This window comes from Panthera onca, chromosome A2 (assembly GCF_046562875.1).
Source record: "Panthera onca isolate mPanOnc1 chromosome A2, mPanOnc1 haplotype 2, whole genome shotgun sequence".
Lineage (NCBI taxonomy): Eukaryota > Metazoa > Chordata > Mammalia > Carnivora > Felidae > Panthera > Panthera onca.
The window spans coordinates 27,035,989-27,061,567 of NC_138340.1; the positions used below are offsets into that span (position 1 = coordinate 27,035,989).

Here is a 25,579-nt window from a genome sequence, read left to right on the forward strand (position 1 = left end):
ATTTTTTTTGTCATGCCATGCATGTGGGTCATTGTTTATAAAAATTATAGAGACAGTTTGAGTTTCTGGATCATATCTTACTTCAGGCAGGATTCACATTTGTTTTTGGCATGCGGATAGCCTAGCCTGCATAATCAGTTTGATCCATTCGTGGGTAGAGCAGATACAAAGCTGGGCTTCAGTTCTGTGAGGGTTATTTTATTTAGAGTTTATACCCTTAAGTTATAGCACTTCAAGAGTACCAACTCGAAGCCCAAAGTGTTTACTTAGGCCCTTCCTACTGGGTGAACTCAGAACCGCAAATTTTGTGAGACTACAGTAAACTCTGTTCAATTCTATAGCCTTTCAGACACTATTTTCTGTTCAGCTTTTCTTACTTTTCAGCTGCTTCTTGAGAATTCACAAATAGTTCAAAAGCGGTGCCAAATGCCAGTTCACTTCTCTGGGTTTCTTTTCTTTTTAAGATCTTGGTCCTTCAAATCCTCACTGTCTTTGTAGCTCTCTGACTGCCTTCCAATTGATGTTTGTTTTAATTTTTTCCAGCTTTTATAGCGATTGAGAGTAGTAAGGTTCATTTCAAATAAAATGGTCTGCCATTTTAAGGAAGGGAAAAAATCAGTATGATTTGGATTTATATGTTGTTATCATTTCTGTTATTTTCTCATATTTTTATCTCTCTGATAGTAAAGAAAACTGAAGCATATACAGATTTTGCTTCAGGCAAAATTCATAGTTAATGACTCAGCTAAGAATTCCTTTTATATCTCTGAGCAGCTAAGAATTTTCTCACTATTCATACTAGATCTAGTGCTTTTACCTAGGATAGATAATAGAAATACTGGAAATGACAATTTTATGATATTGCATATTCTGCTTAGAAAAATGATTATTTTCCATTTATAGATATTTAAATCCTGTTTGTGATTAGTTGTGTCCTAACTTTTGTTTGGGCTTAAACATGTGGATTCCAATAATCCACATGTATTGGGTACTTAGACATAATGCCAAGGCTTTTATGTGCATCGGCTCATTCAGTCCTCACAGCAAACCTCTGAGGTAAGACGTATTTTCATCTTAATCTTGAGACAAGATAGCTGCATTTCAGAGGGTTTCATTAACTTGCTCAAGGCACACTATTAGTAGGTGATGGAGCAAGTGCTTGAACCTGTGTGATGTAGTGGAATGAACAGTGGTGTTTGAAATGAGACAGACCAGCCTTGATACTCTAGAATTATCACTGGGTGGCTGTGTGGGCAAGGTCTGAGCCATAGAATCCTCATGTGGTAATGATATGACTTGCTTAACAATGTGGTGTCCAGAAAGTCAAATAAGTTATATGAGTGTACCTGATATACACGAGGCACTATCTGAATGCTGGAGCCCTTCCTTCCTTCTTGTGTAAACATAAATATTTGAAAAAAACCTTAAAGTTTACAAAAGACTTTCAAGAACAGGGTATTTACCCCATTCATCAATTCTGAGTGATAATCTGGATAGGTAGAGATGTGGAAATGACGTATCAGAGATGTAAAGTGACTTGCCTCCAATTACTCATTTTACATGTAGAAGAATTAAGCTCTGTTGATTGCAGCACACCTAGATTAACACCATAAATATGTCCTGAAAAGGGAATTTTATGTAAATTACTTAATATTTCAATTGTACAAGAGGAATCTGCTATTTAAAGGATCCCTGCAGTGAATGCTTTTGTGAAGTCAGGAATAATCCTGGAAATGAAAATTATATTCCACTAATTTATCTGTTTTACAAATTTGGCTTTTAATGTTTCTTAAAGTTGGTGGTGTCTGATATTGACTTTTCCATCCTCAAAATGTCTTTCTGTTGATAAGATATTGTTACTTCATTTCTAGAATCTAATTAAAGTAGATAGTTTTCTAAGGGACAGCAAATGTCAAAATCCACTAGGGTTAATTGCTTGCAGTGTATTTTAAAAGTAAAGGAACATACAAAATCAATAAAACTATGGTAGCAGAATTAAATCATCTTGCAACTGTTTTCTTCAAATGTATGATTCATTTGAACATTTTAACGTTTTGTTCAAGAAAGGCATTTAGGTTACAGCTGTGTCTTCAACTGGGTGCTACAATGACTCAGCTGGCCTTGGTGTACAGGTAAGGTGGTCTTCTTTCTGGCAAGTGCTCTGGATGGTTTGTTTTATAAGAAGAGGCCAAATTTACCCTCAAGGCATCCAGTTGACTAGGAGATTCATCTTCCAGACTCTTGGCAGAAGACATACTTCAAATTCCCCTTTGTTCTGGTCTTACCAAGCTCAGCTACTTAACTATATTTACACTTAAGAATGCCTAAAGGATCTTTGCTCCATCCATTTATCAAGATCAAAGGATTCCAGTCTTTCTCCTCAGACGTGAGCAGAGGAAAGCATTCATGGTGCAACACACTTGTGTCCTTGAGCAGCTCACCATGTGGTATATGACCCAGGTCTGAGGTATCAGTCTTGAAGTGCTGCTGAAACTCCTCTCCTTTCTCTGCCACTTACCTGCAGCCTTCTAGTGTGTGGAAGACATCAGCATTAAAATCATTGTTCCTAAACTGTTGTTGAAAATGTGGTATAACAGGCATTAGGAGAATCTGTGGGAGATTCTTACATCTCTGAGCAAATAAAGGTATGCTTTTCTTAAGGTACAGAGTTATTTTTAGAATTCTGTGATGATTGTTAGAAATCATATTTCTTCTTTGCTTTGACTGCTAAGTAGCTCAGAACCAAATTTCTAGTACCTATCCAGAAAAGAAATGTATTACAGGATTTATCTTGTTTTCCTGCTGTTGTTTTTATTTACTTTTCCTTCCTTCCATTCTCCCTTCCTTCTTACCCCAGCCCCTTCCTCCCCAACACCCACTTCCTCCCTTCCTTTTTCCCTCCCTCCCTCCCTCTCCATCTCTTTCCTTTCTTATGTCTTTTGTATTGTTGCATATATGGATTTATTTTAGCTATCTATAAACATTTTTAGAATGATGTTGGGGTATAAAAATAAGTAGCATACTTCTCTGTATATATATATTCTTGAGAGTAATTGATTATTAAATCTTCCTGCCTTATTTATAGATTTTATCTTGATATAATATTTCTTAAATCTTCTTCTTGCTTTAATATGAAAAAACTTATGATGTTAAAATGTAATTTAGATCTGCGTATTTATTAAGCACCCATGAAAAAAATCTTGGGGAAGACAATTACTCACTTACTTTATTTAATATATATATATATATATATATATAGAGAGAGAGAGAGAGAGAGAGAGAGAGAGCAAGCTTTATTTAATATATATATACTTTATTAATTTATTTAATATATATATAGAGAGAGAGAAAGAGAAAGAGAGAGAGAGAGACAGAGACAGAGACAGAAAGAGACAGAGAGAGAGAGACAGAGAACAAGCAGGGGAGGGGCAGAGAGAGAGCAAGAGAGAGAGACACAGAATCCAAAGCAGGCTCCAGGCTCTGAGCTGTTAGCACAGAGCCTGATGGGGTTCAAACTCATAAACCGTGAGATCATGACCTAAGGCAAAATTGGACACTTAATAGACTGAGCCACCTGGGTGCCCCTCTACATACATATATATTTATTATATTTATTAGTCTCCCCCCTGTAGAATATAAGTTCTAAGAGGGCAGAATATATCTCATGTGTTTAGCATATAATATGTATTGACATATAAAAGGAAATTCAATGAATACTTTTGAGTGAATGAATAAACAAATTAATACTTCATAAATTTTCTAATGCTCGATCATTATGAATACAGCATTTGATTTTTAGTGATGATGTTATACATACACATATATTTAAGAACTTTAATTTTGTACTTATCACTTACATTTAAATTCTGCTTCTCTAGATTGTAATTTTTCAATTAAATATCCATTGCTAATGACATCTTTTCATTAGTTCTCTATAGAAATATGCTCACACATCATAAAGAGGAGCAATATGGCATTTTCTACCCATGTGGAAAGACCAATTATCCTGAACTAAGCCTAACATTTAATATCTCTGCATCTCTCTGTTAGTTCTTGGGAGTCATCACTATAATTCATTTGCTTTATTTTTCCTTATACTGGGAAAGAATAGGGAAGTAACATTTACTGAGTGCCTACTAGGTGATAAGTGGTTGCCATGTATTTAATTATATTTATTTCATTAATTCCGACAGTAGTTCAGTGAGGAAAATACTGTTAGCATCCCCATTTCATAGACCAGGCAACAGAGCTCGAAGAGGTGCTATAAATTTCCCACATCACAGCTCCCGGGGATGGACTCTGGCTGTGCGGCCACAGTGTGTCCCTCTGCCATACTGACCTCGACTCCAGGCCATGCTTACCGTTTCTCAAGCATCAGCTCCTTGCCTCTGCCTGGCCCTCACCTTTCTCAGGTCTTCCTTACACAGTGCTTTTATTCTTTTATTTGGTTGGTCAATAGTGTTCCTAGTCATGTGACAGGAATGCCAAACTAAGCCTTTTGGTGTTCAGTGACTAGCTTTTGCCATTGAGGTTTTTGAGCAGAGGACTGTTTATCCAGGGAGCAGAGGGGAAGTTGTGTGACAGCCACAGCGGCTAGAGATGCATGAGTGGGCAGGTGATAGTCTGGAGGCCGGTTGGCAAAATAATGGCCCCAAAATGTCTGTGTCCTAATCTCTGGATCTTGTAAATATATTATATTACCTAGTGAAAGGGTCTTTGCAGATGTGAGAGGGTATACTGGTTTATCCAGGTGGCCCTATTCTAATCACATGAATCCTTAAAAGCAGACAACTTTTATGAATGTGGTCAGAAGGAGATGTGGCTCAGAAGAATGGTCTGAGAAATGCACTTTGAAGACAAAGCAAGGGGGCCAGGTGCCAAAGTATGTAGGCAGCCTTTAAAAGTTGGAAAAGGCAAGGCAAGGGATTCTTTCCTAGAGGCTCCACAAAGGAACGCAGCCCTGCTGACACCTTGGTTTTAGTCCAGTGAGACCCCTGTTGCACAGAATTGTACAACAGTAATAGTTGCTGTAATTCACTAAGCTTGTGGTAACTGGTTATGGCAGCAGTAGAAAACTAATATAAAGAGACATTTAGCCTACAATGGGGCAGTAGGAATTTCACTCTTCTGCTCAGAACTCTAGCTTTCCCTCCTTCCCACAGCTTAAAATCTCAACCTTCTTGCCCAGTTCTCCAGGTTCTGTGTGACCTGCCCATGCTGCATTTCTCAATGGTGGCCCCTCTGAGCTCCATTGGTTAGGCCACTTTCCTTTTTGCCCCATGAACCCATGGTGCTCACTTTCCTGTCTGTACATGATGTTCCTTCCAAGAAAGTTACCTGTTCTTCCATTTCTTTTCTTGATTGCATCTGCCCTTTTTGAGCCCTGTCCTTTCTGATCAGCTCCAGTGTCAATGTCCAGGAGATACAGTCAGCACTCCACTATATTCATACATTTCATCTGTGCTGTATGTTACCAAGTTTTCTTAGCTGTTTGACATATTATATCCTATTTTGTATTGGTTGCTACTTTTAAAAAATGCCACATATTATTCTATAGTGTATTAGAAAATGTGATTTAGTGGAAAGATCATGTGCCTAGAGTTCTGAATAAGCACTTTTCTAGCTGTGCACCCTTGGTGAGATATTTAACCTCTCTGAACCTTGGTTTCCTTATCTGTAAAATGGAAGTGGTCGTATCTACTTCACAGGATTTTTCTAAGGATTAAAACATTCCAGAATGCTTCATTCCTCTGCTCCTGGAGGGCAGAGACAATGCCTTATTATTCCTCCACATGCTGTCAACATCCATTACTATGCTTAGGCACAAGGTAGGCTTACAGATTGACCTCTGTTTATTGGCAAACTTGCATGTCTTGTTGCAGATTTTTCCATCATTTCTGTACTTTCACACCCCACCACTAACCTTTCATACAGCATTATTTAATGGCTGGTTTAAAAGTTTTAGCTTTTATATCGTCTATTTAATTTCTGGAAGACCTCTAATTTTACAAAATGTTCATGGAGACTGACCTCCAGATAAAACTCCCGTGATTACCCAGGGTTACTCCCCATGGATTCTCTGCAAGTGCCCCATTTTATATTATTTCCTGATCTCAACATACCTAACTCCACAAAGCTGGTCTCCTATTTCTTGATGTCTTTCATCTTTCATTTGATATGGACACCGTTTCAGGTTTATTGCCCATGGATCCAGGTGTTTCTGTGATAGGCCAGGTGTTTTATAATATATGAATACTTTCACTGACTGCATTCTCAAGATTTGAGGGATGCAGGTTATCTGCTTTGGAAACATTCTTTGCTTTTCATGGTTCTCGATTTCGTCTCTATTTCAAGAAACGTTAACCCTTGGTTGCTCTCTTTGGCTACCTTTTTGTGTTTTAGATGTGTTCCTTCCATGGCCCTGACTAGCCAGAAGAGCAGTCTTTCATTTCTTCAGGAAGTCTCTGTTCTTCCCTCTTCTCTGATTACATCCTGATGATAACCCTGTCAGGTCTGGATCTTTTGTCAGTGAACTTTGCTTCTTACCATTGTATTTTTATGCTAGTATTACAGTGTCTGACATCTGCTTGGCTTGAACTTGCTGGAAGAAATCTTTATAGGCAAGATGATTTATTGCTAAAAATTGAGTCCCAAGTGTGTCTTAGGAAACCGTGTGTGTGTGTGTGTGTGTGTGTGTGTGTGTGTAGATTTTAGAAGAGGAGTTCTTTCTTCCTTACATTGATTTTCTTTGACTGGGGTAATTTTTGCAAAGAGTTTCAGACTAACACCTATTTTTGGAAAGAAGCATTCATAATTCTTTGAGACTATTTTTGTCTCTAGAATGTCTAACAATTCTTTCTCTCTGTATGTGGTCAATATAGTTGGTTCTTAACCTGGTATGCCTGGGAAGTAGTATATAGCAGGCCACTACAGGAATGTCCCCAAACTTTGATCAATGTATAAAATTTGTTTTTGCTAACCCTGAGTCATACTGTTATGCTTTTAGGGTGTTGTCTGTCAGATGAATCACTGACTTGAGCAGACTATGTAATGTACTATATAGTGGGATACAGCTGGTGGCATTTAAAAGTATGGCATAATGTCAACCTAGTGCCAAAGAAAGAGTTTCCATTTACTGAAACATTAATTCTTAGCCTCATTAATTCTAAGAGATTGTGGTCAAGGCAGAAAACAGATCTCATAGAGATAGATTGCTGCAAGGTGACCAAGGGTAGTAAGATAAGATACTTTTACAGAGATGCAAAACATGGTTACGCTGTGATAATGATGTTTTGTAAATATTGTTGACGTTTTATAATGTTGTTTTGTCTTTTTATACTTTCAAATATAAAACCAAAAAAGGCTAATATGTGAGGAATATGTGAATATCTGAATATTCAAAGCTTTAATATGAGCATTCTAAAAGGAAGGAAGGCTTTCTGTGCTGTATATTTCAATTGGGTGAAGGAGAAATAGAATTTTGCATTATCAGTTACTTTTCAGGAACCTATGTCCTGATTGCTGTAAACTTTTTGAAAATAGGTGACAATATACTTATAATTATTTCCAAAAAAATGGGACCAAGCGTTTCTGAAACATTTTTGTTTCTTAGAAGATGTTCAACTATTTTCCTTGGTGCCCTTCTCTACCGACAGCTTACAGAAGTGGACAGGTGGGCTGGAAACAGCCTTTCTTATGCAAAGCTGTTTATGAACTACCTTTTATACAAATTGCTCCATCAAAGCAAATGTGCAGAGTTCTCTACTAGTAATTTATGATAGCCTCCACTAATAATAGGGATAGCAACTGCTTTTACATAGATCAGATTTTGTTGCTCATAAATTCTATGCTGATGTTAACGCATTTCTACAAATTTGTAGCAAGAAGGGCTTGCTAGGCATTTTCATACTTGCTTTTCCATTGCACAATACTTTGGGCTTCCCTTTATTGAAACTTCCAGAGCTTTGCACATAGGATGAATTACAATTGGTTTTTAGATTTTCCTGAGGGCTAGAGTTTCAGAAATTTGCTTGATTAATTTATTCAACAAATATTTAGTAAATATTTAACGTATTTAGGGAAATCTCCCAGAAAGTCAAGGTCAAAGGAATGAAGTACCATATAAATATTAAGTAAATATAGCATCAGAGGTCCTCACGGTTTTCTTTGCCAGAGTGTTCACCTCATTCAAAGTGATAAAACTCCCTTATGGAAATAAGTTCCGTGTTTGAAAATCTCTTGCTTTTATCATTTGAAAAAAAAGTCTACAAATGAGGTCATTGTGATGAACCCCCTCACCAGATGAGGAAACCAGAAACTCTGAGATTATCCCCAAGGAAGTAGAAGAGACTGGTGATTAGACTTTTATCTAAATGTTAGTTTTGCATTTTGACCAGAAGGGTGCACTGTTGTATTTTATTTATTGCTTGGGCAGGGGGTGGGGGGGGGGGGGGGAGAAAAAGAAAACAACAGTGTTCTTTCCAATGAACTTAATTCATACATCCTTGTAATTTGTGCTTTCTTTTGAATTTTATTAGCATTTTAGTTTCAATTCTTAACTTCCTAGGTTCTTTTGAGTCCTTTCTTGAAGGCTCACAGAGAATGGTACTAGTATGCCAAAAACCTGACACAGCAACACTGTTTTACCTGTTCTGGTTTTCTCTCCTCTGAGGGAGGAATTTATCATCTTTGTTACAGATGAAACAGGTTTGGCAGTAGATGCTTCCAGATGTAACGCTTTGGAATGTTCCCAACCTTGACATCTGGGGTTCAACTAGCTCATGCTCAACTTTCTTTTCTGCTTTCCCGGGCTGAGGTTAATGGGGGTTACATAGTCATCCTCTAGGTGTCATTTAGGCCCCCCGAATCGTTACTGTTGGGATTTTCAATTTTCATAGGAAAACATGTATGTGCACTGTCCCTCCTAACTAGCTCTTTTAAAAACCAAAAATAACATCACAACAACAAAAATCCTTTATTCTGAAAGTTTATTGCTAATGAATCATTGTAGGTAGATCATACAAGAAAGTAATAGGACACACATGAATACTTTTTTCAGAGACTTCTTTGGTCATAGTTACATATAGAGAGAAATGCATGCCTGATCTCAGATTTCTCAAGCATGGAATTGGCACAGTAGACTTCTAGTCCTTTGTTAACAACATTATTCATAGTTCTTCCAAGAATTTTTCCAAGCATACACTATCATGATTTTTAATTAATAACATCTACAAATATGAAGGGATTGCCTTTTAAATAAGTAAACACAAAGAAAATGGTAGTATCAAGTCAGAGAGATAATGTATAAATGGCCCATCATAATCTTACCTGTGTGTAAAATGTAAAGAAAAAGATTAGAAGAAAATATATCTAAATGAACAATGTGGTTTTCTTTGGGTGGTAGGATTATCAAAGATTTCTTTCTGCCTTTTTACACTTCTGTAATGTTAAAGTTATCTATGTGAGAATAATATGCTACATTTATAATTAGAAAAGAGAAAGAAAAATATCTTGTCCTATACAAACTAAAATAGTCAAAGCAATTTAATAGGAAGCTTCCTAACATCATCTTGTTACAAATACCAGATTTTAACATTTAAAGGCAGAAGTTTTAAAATGTAAGCGGTCATATATATTTATGGATTCAACATTTAAAAATCAGCTTAAACTAAAAAAATGTCCAATTTCTATGGGATGCTTTGCTATGTACATGTGCATATTGATTTAATACATGAAGTTACCATTTTCATAGTAGCCTCCATTCCTATTCCGTATTCCACAACCACAGCTAAAGCACTGACACCTATCTGAGTACAATTCAATAAAATAGCTGGCATCACTCTTTTTTTTGTTTCTCTTTTTCTTTTTGGATTTGGCCAGCTCTTGGACTAAATTAACCCAATCAACTAATGACCTTATGTCATGTATGCACAACTCAATTAACTGCAAATATTTGAACCTATTAATGAACAACCAGTCTCTTTAACACTTTTGCTTCTGTTTCAGTTTTCTGTTATTTTGGTTTTGTAGGTCAAGTGCAAGAGGTTGAGTCTGCAGCTAGACAAGAGCAGTAACCCTTATTATTGGGATGGTCACCACCTGGTGGATAGTAAAAGTTTGATTTTCACCTACATGGGTCCACTAACTAGGCTTTTCTCATCTGGGACTAGGGTGAAGTGAAGGAGGTATTTTTGGATAACATACTTGTGGATAACTCTGGGAATAGTTAATCCATGAATATTTTTCTGAAGACTTTCTTAAGACTTTTATATGTGTTGGTGGGTCAGTCATTGGTGTTCGTACTCTGTTGAAGATGTAATGATGGAATTTGAATCAAAGGAATAAAAATTCAAAATTATGGAATGCACAGTTAACACATCAGAGTTTTTCCTATATTATTCCCATGCAACTCCAATATACCATTAATACATATGTGTTTAACTAGAACATAATTACTTATAGCTGAAGTTTCACCATATTTTAGCTGTAACAAATATGAGGGATATGAAAATCTTTCAGCAAAGGCAGTAAACCACTATGGCAGTATTTCTCATCTCTTGGTAGGAGATTGGGAGTGGAGTAGGCATATCAGACCTTCCAGTAGGATGTGTTGGGGTTAAAAAAAAAGCATACCTTTCTTCACCCTCCAGTTGAAAATCCTGTGTATTGAGCATTATGGTGTCTCATCTATAGTACATAATTTTTATAATTTGTGTGTACTTAGCTTTATCCTTACTTGGTAACAAGCAAAGAAGAGCTGTACTTGTTCATTTATTTCCTACTTCATTTCACAAAGGCTATGAGACAGTATCTTAGTCATCTTTCTAGCTCTATAGCCTTAGCACCAACCCTTGCACACAATTGATGCTTGATGAATATTTTAGAAATGATATTTGAGATATGTTAATGAGTTAGAAGTTTACCAGAATAAAGAAGAGTCTTTTGAATTTCAAAGACATTTGAGGCATGAATTCAAGTGTGAACAGATGTGGGGTTGAGTGATTACATGAGTTCAGGCTAGTGGTACAGGGCAGACTGTATGTAAGAACTGTCCTGGCTGACCTCACATACCAACCACTAAAGACAGGAACACCATCATTCTTTGTGATCACATTTTATTTCACTTCATTTAGACTGATTATAGTAACCATTTAAAAATCCTCATCTACTAGTTCCAAAATCTGGTTCAGCTTGGAGGAAGAATTGGTTGATTTTCTTTTCTTTTGAAACAGTGTTCCATTTTCTTCATTCTTCACATGGTTGGTAATTTTGAATTGTGTCCTAGATGTTATTTGTTAAGCTGTGGAGGTTCTGTGTTATGTTATTTACTCTCATGAATATTGCTTCTTTTGTTTTAGTAGGCAATTATGTTGACTGGCCTTGCAAATCCTATTTCTTGCAGTGGTAATGTAGACCTCAGTTCAGATGTTTTGTCACTAGCTGAGCTGCTTTGAGCCTGTTCCATGGTTGTGTGGTTCAAGGATCAGTTAGAAATGTAGGTGAGGAATTTGACAATTCTTTCTCTAGGTCTTTCCCTTCCAGGATCAACCCACTACCTTCTGCAGTGATGGTTTCCCCAGCTTTATTTTTCTGGTTCTCAAGCCAGAAATACTGCAATGTTCCTAATTGCACCCTCTTAACTTGCCCCCTTGCCTGCTGGTGTCAACTACACTTAGCTCCAGGCTAAAGGCTGTGCAGATAGGGTGTTTGTACTCTTTTCTGCTCATTCTCCATGCTGTAAAGGTTGTCACTCTTTGTAGTATATCCTGGTGTTATTTTGTTTGTGTGTGCAGGGGTATTGTTGCATAGTCTCTTAGTCTTCATTCCCAGAACCACAGTCTTTTTACTTGACTTCCAAAGAATTATTATAGCAATACATATTCACTTTAGAAGATTAAACTTTAATCTTTTCACCTGTAGATAATCACTGTTAATATTTTGAGGTACATACTTTCATTCTTTGTATATGCTTCAGAATTATGTATATACACACGTAAATACATATATATAAATACATACAGACACAGAAGGACATAAATAAACAAATATTCAATGGGATCACACTGTTTGGTAACCTGATTTTCTTACTTAAAATACCATATGTCTTTCCATGCCTGTAAATACACATTTATATTATTATTTTATGGTTGTTTTGTTTTTTATTGTATGGATACATAATTTATAACCCAATCACGTATTGTTAGGTGCTTAGGCTGTCTCCATTTTTCATTGTTATAAATAATTCTTTTAGGCAAACATCCATGTTCACATGATTATATACTTTATAACTATTAATTGAATTGTTTTATTAGAATACATTTCTAGTAATGGTATTTTGCATCAAAGATATATACATTTTTAAGGATTTAAATGCATTTTAACAAATAAAGATTTGTAATAATTTATTCTTACATAAAATTGTAATAATTTATTCTACTGTAGTATTTGTAGTAGGCTGAATAATAGTCCCCTCAAGTATCAAGTCTTAATCTTTGGAACCTGTAATGTTACTTTATTTGGAAAAAGTCTTTGCAGATGTGACTAAATAAAAAACCTAAGATGGAGAGATTTTCCTGGATTCTCCAGGTGGATCCTAAAAGCAGTCACAAGTGTCTTTATAAGAGAGAGGCAGTGGAAAATCACAGACAGAAGAGGACAAGACAGTATGACCACAGAAGCGGAGATTGGAGTGATGTGGTCACAAACCAAGGAATACTGGCAACCACCAGAAGCTGGAAGAGGAAAGAAATGGGTTCTCTCTAGAGCCTACACAGGAACTACATGCCCGCCAACATGTTGATTTTGGCTCAGTGATGCTGATTTGGTACATCTGGTCTCTAGAACTGTGAGAGAATAAATTTCTGTTGTGGTAAACCACCAAGTTTTGGTTATTTGTTGCAGCAGCCACAGGAAACTAATGTAGTGTATGAGAATGAATAGTTTCTTCTACTCTGTGGAAATCCTTTATGGTCTTTAAGATGAAATTGAACCTTATTTCATGATTCTTTGAATTGTGACAAATTTATTTTTCTTGCCTATTTTAAATCCTTGGTTTTGCAGTTTTTTTATGCAACAGCCAACTTGAACTTATTTCTTTTTGAAATGCAATACCTCCTGTTTTCACAATTCTGTCTCTAAGAATCTAATAAGGATAGCCTAAAAGTAAAGAGATTAAACTTAAGCTATTTCAGTTCTATGTACATTGTTCTGTAATTTTTATCAGTCTTTATAAAGTTCGTACCATTTCAGTCATAAGGACATTTCTAGAAACAAGTATTTCCTCTTTTCAGAAGTACAAATTTAAGCTTCTGAAAGATAAAATATGTACTTAAATAATTTGTATCTATTTTCATTCTCTAAACATTTTGAAAGATTCATCTAAGCAGAAAAGAACAAAATAACTTTAAGATAGTTTAAAAAACTATTTTCCACTGGAGACTACCAAATTATTTCTCTCTTACATATTCTCTCTTTTTCTCTCTTCTTGACACAAACATATACACCACACACACACACACACACACACACACACACACACGCGCCCACCACCACCACCACCACCACCATAAATGCACAAATGGGATCACATGTTTTATACTTTCAAAATGTAGTATTTTATGCTTTGCTTTAAAAATGTAGCATTTTCTTTTTTTCTTGGCTTCCTTTTCCTCCTTACCTTTCTCCCATTCTCTTGTCCCACATCACCAAACTTTCCTATCTGGAAAACCCATGTTAACAATCTGGTATATATCCTCTTGTATTAGCCTTAGTGGTCATATAGTCATGAACAAACATGACTATATCATTGTTTGACAAAATGACTAGATCATTGTTTGGCAAAAATGGGATTATGATATTATACAATACTTTGTGTAACTTTAAAAATTATTTAATAATACTCATGGATATTCTTCTAAGTCTATTGGTTTAGCTCTAATTCATTTTTTTTTTGATAGAGGCATAATAGTCATTAATGTGACTTGACCAGTTAACCTCGTCTTATTGAAGGGCACCACTTACTTTGTAATATTTTGCTACCTTGAATAGTGCTGTTATAAATATTCTTGAAAATACATTTTTGCATATGAGCACTTTTATAGGGGAGATTCTGAGGTATAGGATTGCTAGGACAAAGGCTATAGGTAATTTAGTTTTAATAAGTACTGCCAGACTGTTTCCAAAAAGGCTATACCAATTCATATTTTCATCAGCAGTGTAGAGATATGTCCATTTTCCTCTCATCTCTGCAAGGAATGGGCATTACTCTTTCATTTTTGCCTTTACACTAGGTAGAAAATATTGTATTGATTATTGTTCTTTTCCTTACTTTTAATGAGGTTGAGTATCTTTTTATATGTTTGCAGTCATTTGGATTTGCTCTTTCCATATTCCTTGACCATTTTTCCATTGGGATATTTAATTTTCCTGTTGATTCAAAAAAGACACTTGTGTATTATAGATTTTACCCCACCAGCTCTCATTTCTATTGGAAATATATCCTCAAATCTATATATGTTTTTGTGGACTTTGTTTATTATATCTTTCTCCATACAAATGTTTAACAATTATCTATTGTGTGGGTTCATCTATTCTTTTGTTATCTCTGGGTTTTCTGTCTTTATTATAAAGGCCTTCTATACCTTCTAGATTATACATGTAGTCTTCTAGATTTATTATGTTTTATTTTTTTTATGGTTTAGTCTTTATCTGAGATTTATTTTTGTTTAAGTTGCAAGAGAGAGGTCCACCTATGTTTTCTTCCAGATGAATAACCAACTTGGTCTATGTTGTTTAAAACAGTTCATTCCTTTTTTAGCTGAACTAAAATAAAATTTCTGATATATATTTAATCCTCAAATTTAGAGAAATCTGGTTGTGGATTTTCTGTTTATTACACGGACTACCCAGTGAATACGTTGGTGCCATTATGATATTATTTTGATTACAATAGAATATTAAAGTTCTAATATTTGTTAAGACATGCAATCCTTTATTCTTCTTCTTCATCTTTTTCCTAGTTCCTTCAGGGCTTTTTCCCCCCTCTCTTAGATCTAAACTTTAAGGTAAGTGGATCTAATTCTTAAAAGTCTCTCAGTTCTGTTTTAATTGTATTAAATCTATATATTAATTTTTGGATTCTTTTGGTGTTTTTGCAATCTTCCCATTCAGGAATGTCATACTTCTTTGCATTTATTCAAAGAGATATTGACTTCTGTATATTTATATTATTCAGCTCTTTGATAACTTCATTAAATTTAGTGGTAGTTTACTAGAGTCACTTTGGTTTATAAGGCACAGAATCCTATAATCATCAAATAAGGGGGGGCCTGTGTGGCTCAGTTGGTTAAGCGTCCAACTCTTGATTTCATCTCAGGTCATGGTCTCATGGTTTGTGAGTTCAAGCTGTGCATTGGGTTCTGCACTGACAGTGGGAAGCCTGCTTTGGATTCTCTCTCTCCCCCTCTCTCTCTCTACTCCTCCCAAACTCATGGTCTCTCTCTCTCTTTCTCTCTTTCTCTGTCTCTGTCTCTCTCTCTCAAAAACAAAACAAAACAAAACAAAACAAAACACAAAAGGATATTATCTCTTTTTTCCCCAATATTTATACCTGTTATTTTATCTTCTTGCTCTATTTTATTTTTTTGAACTGCCAAGTTACTATTAAACTAAAGATGATAAAAGTCACCTCAGTATAGCTCCCAACTTAAAATGGGCTTAGTGTTTCATAATTTAGGAAATTATTTTTCAGTCATTGGTAAATAAAGTTTATCATATTTGAGTCATTGGTGTGTATTCTATTTTTATTTAGCTTTTATGTCAGAGATAGCTGCTTAGTTTTATCTAAGGCCCTTTCAGCAAACATTGATATTATCATGTGCTTTTTCTTCTTTAATTTAATGATATGATGAATTTATAATTTTAGATTTCCTGATATTAAGTCACTCTTGAATTCCTATAATATACTTTAGTTGATCATGTGGTATTATTATTCTTTGCTGCATTGTTGGATTACATTGCTAAGATGTTTTTTCATCATTTCATCCTTACTCATGAATTATATTGGTCTACAGTTTTCTCCTATGTGGTTTGCACAAGCTGTACTTTATTTTGTTTTTTGTTTGTTTGTTTTTAATTTTTTTTAACGTTTATTTATTTTTGAGACAGAGAGAGAGCATGAACAGGGGAGGGGCAGAGAGAGAGGGAGACACAGAATCTGAAACAGGCTCCAGGCTCTGAGCTGTCAGCACAGAGCCCGACACGGGGCTCGAACTCACGGACCATGAGATCGTGACCTGAGCTGAAGTCGGACACTTAACCGACCGAGCCACCCAGGCGCCCCTGCATGAGCTGTACTTTAAAAATATCTGTTAAAAATATTTCGCTAAAGGTTTTGTTAATCAAGTACAGAGTCAAATTTTGTGAATGTAAGTATTCATCCAACAAATATTGATCAAGCTCATTTCCAAGCCAGCTTTTTTTCTAGATGCTGGTGACATAGCAGTCAACAGCACAGATATATACCTTGCTTTGTGGGGTTTATATTTTAATGAAATGACAATATTCCATTGAGACATAAAAATATCATTAAGTTTAATTATTTCATTTAATTCCTCTCTGTCCATATTTATTTTTTTGTGTACCAGGTTTGTTCAACTCTGAAAAGGTTCACTACTATTTTAATTTACCAAGCTCTGCTTCATTTGTAATATATTTGTTTCTTATTTTAGATGCTGTGTTTTTTGATGCCTATAGATTTATAACTGTTAGATTATGTAATTGTACTACATGATATTCTCTCTATATTAGATTAGTCTTTATTAATATTAACATTGCTGCTGCTTTTTCTTTTGTTTGCTTGTATTAATCTCTTATAAAGTGATTTTCAGGCTTGGTTTCTTTTATTTGGGTAAATGTAGTTGGGTTTTGTTTTATACCCTGATATGACCATCTCTCTTTTTTAATGTGAGAATTTGGTTTTGCCATATTTAGTATTATGACTATGTAGTTGATGTTATTTTATGCATTTATTTATTCACTTATTCATCACACATATGTTAAGTGCCTCCTATGTATCAATATATTCAGCAATGAATACAACAGATAAAATCCCAAACTTGTGATATTTACATTGTAGTTGGGAGCCTAAAGATAATAAATATAATAAAAATCAGAAAAATATTGAGTATATTAGAAGGTGATAGAAGTTATGCAGAAAAAAAAACACAGTAAGATTATGGGCAACATTAAGAAGGTTATAATTTTAAATAGAGTGGACAGAGTGGGTCCCCCTGAGAAAAAGACACTTGAGAACAGAATTGAAGAAGATGAGGAGGTGAATCAAGTGGGATCTGAGAGTATAGTTTTCTAGAAAGAAGAAATGGCATTCCGTCAGATTTTAGTGTGTCTGGCATGTTCAAGTTACACATCAGGATAGCTAATGTGGTGGGTTTGGTAGAGAAGGAGATGAAAGGAAGACTGTGAGGCTCAGAGAAGCTTGATAATTATTGAAAATTATTTTTTTTAATGTTTATTTATTTATTTTTGAGAGAGAGCCCAATTTGGGAAGGGACAGAGAGAGAGGGAGACAGACAATCCCAAGCAGGCCCCAGGCTCTGAGCTGTCAGCGCAGAGCCTGATGTGGGGCTTGAAACCATGAATTATGAGATCATGACCTGAGCCGAGTCGGCTGCCTAACTGACTGAGCCACCAAGGCAACTGATAATCATTTAAAAAGGAATAAATTAGGAAGCCATTGACAATTAAAGAAATGTATTTAACACATTTATAGAGATATATTTGCATACAATGAAATGTACTCTGATGAGTTTTAAAACATTTATATATTTGTATAAATACCACCATTATAAATATATAAGGAATTTTTATTACCCAGAAAGTTCCTTTGTGCCCATCTTAGTCAATAACCAGATCCCATCTCTGACTTCAGGCAACCACTAATCTTTTTTTTTTTTTTTTTCTGTCACTAAAGATTAGATTTGTCTTTTCAGATCTTTATACAAATGCAATCGTATAGTACCCTCTGGCTTCTTTTGCTGAGCATAATGTTCTTGGAATTCACCCATGTTGTATGTATTAGAAGTTACTTTTTTATTGCTGAATAATATTCTATTGTTTGAGTATACCTTAGTTTAATTAGCTATTCGGTGTGTGAAGGACATTTGAGTTATTTCCAGTTTTTGACTATTATGAATAAAGCTGTCAAAAATGTGCATATACAAGTCTTTGTATAGACATATGTTTTCATTTTTCTTGAATAAATATCTGGGACTGGAATGGCTGGGTCACATAGTAAGAGCATATTCCACTCTATATGTGCTATTTTCCAAAGAAATCAAACCATTTTGTATAAGCAATGCTGTAGAGTTCCTGTTGCTCCATATCCTCATCAACACTTGATAGTGTCAGGCTTTTAAATTTTATTTACTCTAATGAATGTGGAGTGATATCTCATTATTTTAATTTGCAATGCCCTGATAATTCATGATATTGAGCTCCAACTCATGTGCTTCTTATTTATTAATGTATCTTCTTTTGTGGAAATTCTGATCAAATCTTTGCCTATTATTTTTATTGGTTTGTTTCGCTTCCTTTTATTGAATTATAAGAATCAATAAAAGTCGTAGCATATGATTTGTATATATAGTCCTTTGTTGTGTGTGTGTGTGTGCATGTGTATACATGTATATACTAATGGATAACTAACTATAGCCAATGTCAAAATAAATGAAATAATATGTAACATTAACATATCAATTAAAAATGCTAACTCCTATTTGGAATTAAGTTTTTAAGAATAACTTCTGGGTCAGAACAATTTCTCATTACAGTGCTGTGATTTTTAAAAGCTAGACAGCCAGTTACTGTGCAACACTCATTTATGTCTACATATTTTGTAACTCACAGTGCAGAAGTATTACTGCAAATTCTTTCACTTCAAATTTTATCATTAACTCTCCACTGGTTACAAACTAAAGAGTTTAATTTTACTTGGCATATATCCTTCCATTCCCTTTGGTTGGCTGAAAATGCATAGCATGGCCATGTTTTACCTATAGGTGTTATATATTACAACTCACACTGTTCCCTTTCAGCTCTTCAGCTCAATTGATCTAGAATTACTCTGATTATCTATCTAGCATGACCTTCTGAATTTTCACAAGGATGAAGTTCTATGTCAGAGCCTTAAAAAGATGCATTTACCATTTTAGCTACTTGTGGTCAATAGGAAGATTTATTTTCCCAAAAGTCACTTAATTCCACCATAATATCTTCTTTACCTTAGGAAGAACAACAGTGCATTTCTTTGTGCTCAGCTCAGCCTGCCAGCTGAGTCCTTCTCCTATGCTCTTTCTCTTCCACATCCTCCTTCCTGTGTTTGCTTAGTGTACAAATACCAGAAACCAACCTTTCCATCTCCTGTGAATTAGAAAATATTATCACAGCCAGGGTATTGTTGAAAATTAAATTTAACAAATAAAAGTGTAGTGAAGTTTTAAATATAAATCAGACACATCCCTAGGATTTGCTTTTAACTGCATACCTTCTAAGAAATTGTATTTTTACTCCCAGCAAATTACCTAGGAGAAAAAAATGACAAGAGTAATCTATTTTTTTCACAGCTGGTTGGTTGGCCAGAGTTTCTCATCAAGGAGTACATGCTGTTTGCTCCCCAGATGGACAGCCTGGATGAGCTACAAATCCACAGAGCCTGGGACACAAGGTGGAAATTATACTGCCAGTGCTTTTAATCTTGCACAGCTCTGCACACTTGAAATTGCAAGTGGCCCATTTCCAAATGAACATCTATTGGGACAATATCCTATATCTTGTCAGAATGAGTCCCATTAAATCCTCAGCTGGAATTAGACCAAAAACTTGTAATAATTATGGGAAACTTATTAAAAAGTTGAAGCCCTAGACTGTGACAGTGAAAACACTTAGGCCACATTAACAGTAATTGAAATCTCTGTGAGTATTTCTTTTCAATCAGTTCTTGTTGATGGCCAAGCAAAGAATGCCCAAATGAGAAGGTGTGAAACCCAAACACCCAACTTCTAAGGGGGTAATTATCTTTTGTTTCATTACAAAATGTAGCATTGGAATGCTAGTGAACTGATCTCTTGGGAGCCAAGGCACCTGCCAGAAGGCTGTCCCTGGCTCCCATCATGAGCTTGGGTCTTGCCACTGTGTCAACCAACAGGATGCAGTCTCCTTGGGCCTGTGCTTCACGTCATGGGTCTCCTTTCCTCTCTCTTCTGCCACTCTACTTTGAAAACACATTGCTTCCCCTAGCAAGTCCTGAGTGTTAAGAACAAGAGTATTAAATAAATAGCTTTAAAACCTGGCCTAGTGAACATTGGGCTAGTAAGTTTAGGGCTTTGTTTTGAAAGCAGAAAATATTAAAGTAATCTTTTCTGCATTTCAATCACAAGGATGAATCTACTTTCAATGTGATTCAATCTACTTTCCCCAGATGGGAAAGTTTGTAAAAGGAAAAATTTCAAGTTAGGAGACTTTTTCAACTTGTGTTTTGAGTCTCTTTTTTCAGCTTGTTTTTCAGTAATTTTTACAATGAGGAAGCAGTACACCTGATCATGTTTGGCTTCTCATTTCTGTATTGCTAGGGGTGATTCTTGGGCAACCTTAATTTTGATTTGTTTTGACTTTTATAGCTCAGGATGACTTAAAGAGATAATTTGGACTCTTGAGAGAGGAACTATAGAGAAAAAGACCCTCAAATTTTGGGCTCATGGAGGGTAGAGACCATTCTTAACGGCAAGTCTGATTTATAGAGTGTATCTAGTGAATGCAATTGTATCTACTTTTTACAGAAATTCCAATGCTCAACAAATGCTGCAAGTAGGTCAAACCTTCACTGGAAAACCAGGTTGGGTTGCAGACACCAGATGACAGGAGGGGCAGTGACAGATTGGAGTGACCCAGAGTACTGGAACAATGATGGTGAGAGACTTAAAACTAGATTTTGTGTGCAGGGGTCAAAGAGGGGAACTCTGGGGAGTCCCACTGGGGAAGGCTCACTATGCATGGCTATAGAGGGCAGAGGTGTGACATGAGGGTCAAAGGAAGGACACCCAGATAGGCTGTTGTCCCAGAACGAGGAGAATAAGCTGCCAAAGATGAGAATGCATCCTATTTCTGCCGGTGTTCAGGGAAGGTCTGGGCAATCAGTTGGAATTACGGTGGAGGTGACCTATTCAAGTCTGAATGATTGAAGGAAATAGATAACTCTAGGTCGCTTCCAATTCAAATGTGCCATGGTTTTATAAGAATCCATTTATTTGTTTCAAGGGGATGAGACGTATTTTGTAATTAGTATCATCCAAATGAATGCCAACACTCTATAGGAAAACCATTTTTCCTAAATACGTTACAGATTCTACTGTTATGATCTTCATAATGTTTTTTTCTTAGATCTTATGATATCAACCCTACTTTAGTTAAATTTAAATTTATCATGAATTCTAAGGTAGCTAAAATTTAAGGAATTTACTTCTGAAATGATGGATCATAATGAAGAGGATAATACTCCCCAACCACTTTAAACACTTAAAAACATAAGATATTGTATTTTGAAGGGTGGAAAGCATCTTTAGAATGGATTCAGAATTCCCTATGCAACATTTGTGATCTTTATATTTTATGTTGTGAGAGGGTAGTGACAATATTAGTACATTTTCTGTTACTTAAAATAGGCTCCTGATAGAAGACTTAAGTTCTAGAACAGAATTGGAATCTCTGTCTTTTTAGCTAATACATTATTCTTAGATTGTTAAATGATAGCTATAATAAAATGATACTTCAGGGCCCCAAAATGAGTTCTTGTGCAAAGCTACAATAGGAAAGTATTGAGTGACAACACAGAAGATCATTAACTCTATTTTCATTGAAACCAATAGCTGTAATGTATTTCCCTGTACAGTGAGCTAGTGTGCCCTGGCCTGATTGTGTTCAGAGGATTGATTAATGATAACATCTTAATCTTGCCTCCCTAAGTATGGGGTGTGAAGAAGGGAGGAGGCCTGGGAAGCAGTGAAAATGGCAGGAGAGTGGACAAGAGAATTAAGGGACAGAAGATATACCATTACTTCTTACTAGACAATGTTTAGCTTATACTTTTTTTTTATTTAAACATTTACTTTTTTATTTTTATTTTTTAATGTAATTTATTGTCAAATTGGCTAACATACAGTGTGTAAAGTGTGCTCTTAGTTTTGGGGGTAGATTCCCGTGGTTCATCGCTTACATAAACACCCAGGGCTCATCCCAACAAGTGCCCTCCTCAATGCCCATCACCAATTTCCCCCTGTCCCCCATTGTCCCCATCTACCCTCAGTTTATTCTCTGTATTTAAGAGTCTCTTATGGTTCGCTTCCCTCCCTCTCTGTTTGTAACTATTTTTTCCCCTTCCCTTCCCCATAGTCTTCTGTTACATTTCTCAAGATCCACATGAGTGAAAACATATGATATCTTTCTCTGACTGACTTATTTCACTCAGCATAATATATTCCAGTTCCATCCACGTTGCTGCAAATGGCATGATTTCATTCTTTCTCATTGCCATGTAGTATTCCATTGTATATAAACCACATCTTTGTCCATTCATCAGTTGATGGACATTTAGGCTCTTGCCATAATTTGGCGATCGTTGAAAGCACTGCTCTAAACATTGGGGATACTTGTGCCCATATGAATCAGCACCCCTGTATCTTTTGGATAAATTCCTAGTAGTAGGATAAATTCCTAATAGTGCTATTGCTGGGTCATAGGGTAGATCTATTTTTAATTTTTTGAGGAACCTCCACACTGTTTTCCAGAGCGGCTGCACTAGTTTGCATTCCCACCAACAGTGCAAGAGGGTTCCTGTTTCTCCACATCCTCTCCAGCATCTGTAGTTTCCTGAGTTGTTCATTATAGCCACTCTGACTGGCATGAAGTGATATCTCAGTGTGGTTTTGATTTGTATTTGCCTGATAATGACTGACATTGAGCTTTCATGTGTCTTTTGGCCATCTGGATGTCTTCTTGGTTCAATTGTAAATAGGATTCGTTTCCTGATTTCTCCATTTGTTCCTTCATTATTGGTGTATAGAAATGCAACTGATTTCTGTACATTGATTTTGTACCCTGTGACTTTGCTGGATTCATGTATCGGTTTTAGCAGTCTTTTGGCAGAGTCTTTCAGGTTTTCCATGTAGAGTATCATGTCATCTGTGAAAAGTGAAAGTTTGACTTCTTTGCCAATTTTGATGCCTTTTATTTCATTTTGTTGCCTGACTGCTGATGCTAGGACTTGTAACACTATGTTAAACAACAGTGGTGAGAATGGACATCCCTGTCGTGTTCCTGATCTTAGCAGGAAAGCTCTCACTTATTCCCCATTGAGGATGATATTAGTTGTGGGCTTTTTATATATGGCTTTTATGATGTTTAAGTATATTCCTTGTATCCCAACTTGCTGGAGGGTTTTTATTAAGAAAGGATGCTGTATTTTGTCAAATGCTTTTTCTGCACCTATTGACAGGATCATGTGGTTCTTATCCTTTCTTTTATTAATGTGATGAATCACATTGATTGATTTGCAAATATTGAACCAACCCTGCAACCCAGGAATGAATCCCACTTATTCCATTATTCATGGTGAATAATACTTTTTATATGCTCTTGAATTCAATTTGCTAGTATCTTGTTGAGAATTTTTGCATCCATGATCATCAGGGATATTGGCCTGTAATTCTCCTTTTTTGTGGGTCTCTGTCTGCTTTGGGAATCAAGGTAGTGTTAGCTTCATAGAATGAGCCCAGAAGTTTTCCTTATGCTTCTATTTTTTGGAACAGCTTGAGAAGGATAGGTATTAACTCTGCTTTAAATGTCTGGTACAATTCCCCAGGGAAGCCATCTGGCCCAAGACTCTTATTTGTTGGGAGATTTTTGATAACTGATTCAATTTCTTCAGTAGTTTTGGGTCTGCTCAAATTTTCTATTTCTTCCCATTTAAGTTTTGGTAATGTGTGGGTATCTAGGAATTTGTCCATTTCTTCCAGGTTGTCCAGTTTGTTGGCATATAATTTTTCATAGTATTCCCTGATAATTGCTTGTATTTCTGAGGGATTAGTTGTGATAAATCCATTTTCATTCATGATTTTATCTATTTGGGTCCTCTCTGTTTTCTTTTTGAGAAGTCTGGCTAGGGGGTTGTCAATTTTATTTATTTTTTCAAAAAACCAACTCTTAGTTTCATTGATCTGGTCTACTGGTTTGTTTTTTTTTGTTTTTTTTTTTTTTGTTTTTTTTTTGGATTCTATGTTGTTTATTTCTGCTCTGATCATCTTTATTATTTCTCTTCTTCTGCTGGCCTTGGGGTTTCTTTTGTTGTTCTGCTTCTAGTTCCTTTAGGTATGCTGCTAAATTTTGTATTTGCTATTTTTCTAGATTCTTGAGATAGGCCTGGATTGCAACATATTTTCCTCTTAGGACTGCCTTTGCTGCATCCCAAGAGTTTGGACTGTTGTGTTTTCATTTTCATTTGTTTCCATATATTTTTAAATTTCTTCTTTAATTGCCTGGTTGACCCGTTTGTTCTTTAGTAGGATGTCCTTTAACTTCCATGCATTTGGAGGTTTTCCAAACTTTTTCCGGTGGTTGATTTCAAGTTTCATAGCATTGTGATCTGAAAGTGTGCATGGTATGATATCAATTATTTTATATTTATTGAGAGCTGTTTTGTGACCTGTATGTGATCTATCTTGGAGAATGTTCCATGTACACTCGAAAAGAATGTGTATTATGCTGCTTTAGGATGACAAATTCTGAATGTATCTGTCAAGTCCATCTGGTTCAGTGTATCATTCAGGGCCATTGTTTCTTTATTGATTTTCTGTCTAGATGATCTTTCCATTGTTGTAAGTGGAGTATTAAAGTCCCCTGCAATTATCACATCCTTACCAATAAGATTGCTTATGTTTGTTTTATATATTTGGGTGTTCCGAATTCAGTGCATAAACACTTATAATTGTTAGCTCTTCTTGATGGATAGACCCCATAATTATGATATAATGTCCTTCTTCATCTTTTGTTATAACCTTTAGTTTAAAATCCAGTTTGTCTGATATAAGTATGGCTGCTCCAGCTTTCTCTTGACTTCCAGTAGCATGATAGATGGTTCTCCATCCCCTCACTTTCAATCTGAAGGTGTCTGCGGGCCTAAAATGGGTCTCTTGTAGACAGCAAATAGATGGGTCTTGTTTTTTTTTATCCATTCTGATACCTTATGTCTTTTGATTGGAGCATTTAGTCCATTTACATTCAGTGTTATTATTGAAAGATATGGATTTAGAGTCATTGTGTTATCTGTAGGTTTCATGCTTGTAGTGATGTCTCTGATCCTTTGTGGTCTTTGCAACATTTCACTCACAGAGTCCCTCTTAGACTCTCTTGTAGGGCTGGTTTAGTGGTGATTTATTCCTTCAGTTTTTGTTTGGGAAAACTTTTATCTCTCCTTCTATTCTGAATGACAGGCTTGCTGGATAAAGGATTCTTG

The 25,579-nt window shown here is 35.7% G+C and overlaps 1 long non-coding RNA gene across 5 annotated transcripts in view; it reads left to right on the forward strand.

Moving 5' to 3' along the window:
* The window catches only part of LOC132678708 (uncharacterized), a 234,296-nt gene that overhangs the window by 149,499 nt on the left and 59,218 nt on the right, over positions 1-25,579 (forward strand). For all 5 annotated transcript variants that reach the window (XR_014137260.1, XR_014137258.1, XR_014137256.1 and 2 more), the window contains 2 exons: positions 19,641-19,741; positions 20,853-20,982. This is a non-coding gene — a long non-coding RNA (uncharacterized LOC132678708). The remainder of the gene's footprint in view (positions 1-19,640; positions 19,742-20,852; positions 20,983-25,579) is intronic.